This window comes from Amblyomma americanum, chromosome 3 (genome assembly GCF_052857255.1).
Source record: "Amblyomma americanum isolate KBUSLIRL-KWMA chromosome 3, ASM5285725v1, whole genome shotgun sequence".
NCBI classification, from domain to species: Eukaryota; Metazoa; Arthropoda; class Arachnida; order Ixodida; family Ixodidae; genus Amblyomma; species Amblyomma americanum.
The window spans coordinates 217,431,911-217,434,865 of NC_135499.1; the positions used below are offsets into that span (position 1 = coordinate 217,431,911).

Consider the following 2,955-nt stretch of genomic DNA (forward strand, 5'->3'; position numbering starts at 1 on the left):
CACGTTCTCCCCACAGCCCAGAACACCAGTTTTCCCGAGGGTCGTCCAAGGGTATTCCCTTTTCGCCCCTTTTATACCTACATTCACAGCGCGAGACAGTTACCGCCACATTACTTTCCTCATAACTGCCTAACCTCCTCACCATCTGTTTTTCTGTTGTTGCCAGGAAGAAAAGGAAAGTGCACAGGCCTGCTCACTGGCTCTATCCGAGCCACAATCGCTGCCACGTGCAGACAGTAGGAGAGTTGAAAGATGGGATAGAAAGACGGGATAGTAAAGACGCGCTAAAGTCAAGGCCGATCCCGGAGGTAGTGCAATACCGGGCCAACCGGTGGCGGGAGTGAAGCATCCTTCAAACTCTCCGCCACATTTCCAAAAATAAGTCCAATTGGACCCGTAACAGATACTCTACGGGGTCCGGACATAGCAGTCCGCTCTGTATCGATAATGGCAGACGCCAAAGAGGCCCCAATGCTTACTTTGTATTCTTGCTTCTAAACTTCGGATTAAACTGGGGAGAGCGCAGCAAGCTATGGAAAGGACACGCGTAACGTTTAGAGCCAACGAGTGAGTAGACCGGGGTGGGGAATAAACGCGAGTTGATGATGTCCTAGCTGAGATCAGGAAAAGTAAATTGACGTGGGATGGGTGCGTGATGCGGATAACCGGTAGTCGCTTAGGGTAACGGAGTAGATACCAAATGAAGGCAAACGTAAAAGCGGGTGGCAGAGAGTCAGATGGGCTGGTGAGATTAGGAAGTGTGCGGGGACAAGATGACCGCAGCCAGCGCAGCAAAAGGTTAACTGGAAATCAGTGGAAATCAGTATACTCTGTATATACTCTATATAGTTGGGCGGATGTGATTAAGAAGTTTGCGGGGCTACGGTGTCCGGAGCTGGCAAAAGACAGGGTTGATTCGAGAGATATGCGAGAGGCCGTTGCCCTGCAGTGGGCGTCGTCAGGCTGATGATGATGATGATGAAGATTCCGCGGTATACCCTCGTGGTCGTGAGGCACTGCGTATACAGGGTGGCAAGTTTTCCTAGCACAATGTTCTCTCCATCCGTCAATCCGTCAACAAATATGTATTTGCCTGGTCCTCATCGCGTAGAAGCACAGGATATCTGTTTGGCTTGGACCCTGTTACCATACCGAGGTTGAGTGTTGCGAAGCTCCACCCTTCGGCAGCTTTTAGTATATACGGCAGCGCAGCCATGTAGTCTAAGTCGCATTAAGAACTTTGATTTTGGTCCACAGCGTACTGCGCGATAACGGCAATAGCAGCAAGAACAAAACAACGCTGGTTCACTGCCCTCAACCACAAGTGGTGCAGAAAGCAGGGAAAGCTCTTATCCGGCTACTTAGTTCCAGCGGCCCAGCCAAGTGCAGCCGACTGTAACAGCGGCGGGTTCGTGCACGTTGCAGCGTTGATTTTGTACTTGCCTTTGTACGCCCGATGCAGGGCGGTGTGCCAGCGTACTTTGCCGTTAATCTACCCGCCTGCCTTTTCTGTTTTCAAGTGTCCCTCTTGGCCACATGACATGCACTCTGCGTGTTAGTACTTTCGATTTGAAGTCCACGTGGCTGACACAGCAAAAGATCGACAGATTGATAAGTCGGTCAGTCAGTCAGAAAATGAGGAATATTTGGTAGAAGGAAAATATACGGATACGTTGCGCGTGTCACTTCGGCATGCGAATGAGAGAGGACCGTGAGGGTGGAGAAAGAGAGAGAGAGAGAGTTCGCAGAACACGCAGTTTTACGGTTGTCGACGGGTGACATCTTCGTGGCCCTATAAACGTGTTCGGCTGTAGGTTTTGCAAAACAAACGAATAAAAAAAGCGTGATCCAGAAAATTTTCGCCCCCATGTCATTAGAAAGGCACGGTTCTCCGTTTCCTTCTTGTCGTTATCTTGGCTGCTTTATCACTCCGCTTTCCTGTCTTGAGATATCTCTCTTGCCTTCGTCTGTTGGTTCACTCGTTGGAGCTTGATGTATACTGTCGGGAGCCCGCGAGGACGTTGGGGCCCTCATGTATGCTCCGAGTACGTTGAAGGCTGACACAGAGTAGAGGGCTGCGTAGCTTACAACCAACACAACCTCCTTTTAAAGGGCAATGGTCTGGAGATATTGGCTGGAACCGGATCACCGGAAATATTGGCTGGAACCGTATCAGCTGCAAAATATGGACCGTAAGAGGACAAACTATAGAATCAGGAGGGTGATCAAATTAACGCGATAAGAATGGCGAAGAACGAACCGTTCAAAACTTTTTTTTCTTTTTAGAGCCAGATCAGCGCTGCGGACTATGATAAACTTATACCGTAGCGGAGGGATCTGCAATAAATCCCACAAAGCGCGAGTAACGTGTACCGGGATTACAGCGCACATGTGTTTATTATTATTATTATTATTATTATTATTATTATTATTATTATTATTATTATTATTATTATTATTATTATTATTATTATTATTCCATCGAAATGCGTCCGTCGCGGACGGGTACCGATCACCCGCGACCATGTACTGAGCAGCAGAACGCAGCAGCCGCGGAACGGGATTGATGAAAACCTTCTCTGTCCCGAGTATCTCCTATTAAGGCTGTACACGGCTTCTTACATAACCCCAGTGATACGAACAATAGAGGCGTGCACGGCCGTGGAAGCAAATATTCTTTGGAGGAAAATTTTACTGGCCGTAACTTTACGCAGAACTTTCTTGTTTACAAAATGTCAAGCTTGTTCATTTTTTTTTCTTTTGCAGACACACAGCATATACCAAATAGAGCCTTTTGCTTTCGGAATTTATTCATTTTAAATATTCTGGGTTGTGAGGAAAGGGGCGGGGGGGGGGGGGGGGGAGTTAAATCAGGGAACTATTTCTCAGGGGCTAGAAATCCGGATGAAGTTTAGTCTTTTTAGAAATCGCAGATTGAATTTCTCTTGTTGCGTC

The 2,955-nt window shown here is 47.7% G+C and overlaps 1 pseudogene; it reads right to left on the bottom strand.

Moving 5' to 3' along the window:
- Nucleotides 1–286: 286 nt before the first annotated feature.
- LOC144126434 (U2 spliceosomal RNA) lies at nt 287–425 on the bottom strand (annotated as a pseudogene).
- Between the last annotated feature and the right edge of the window lie 2,530 nt (nt 426–2,955).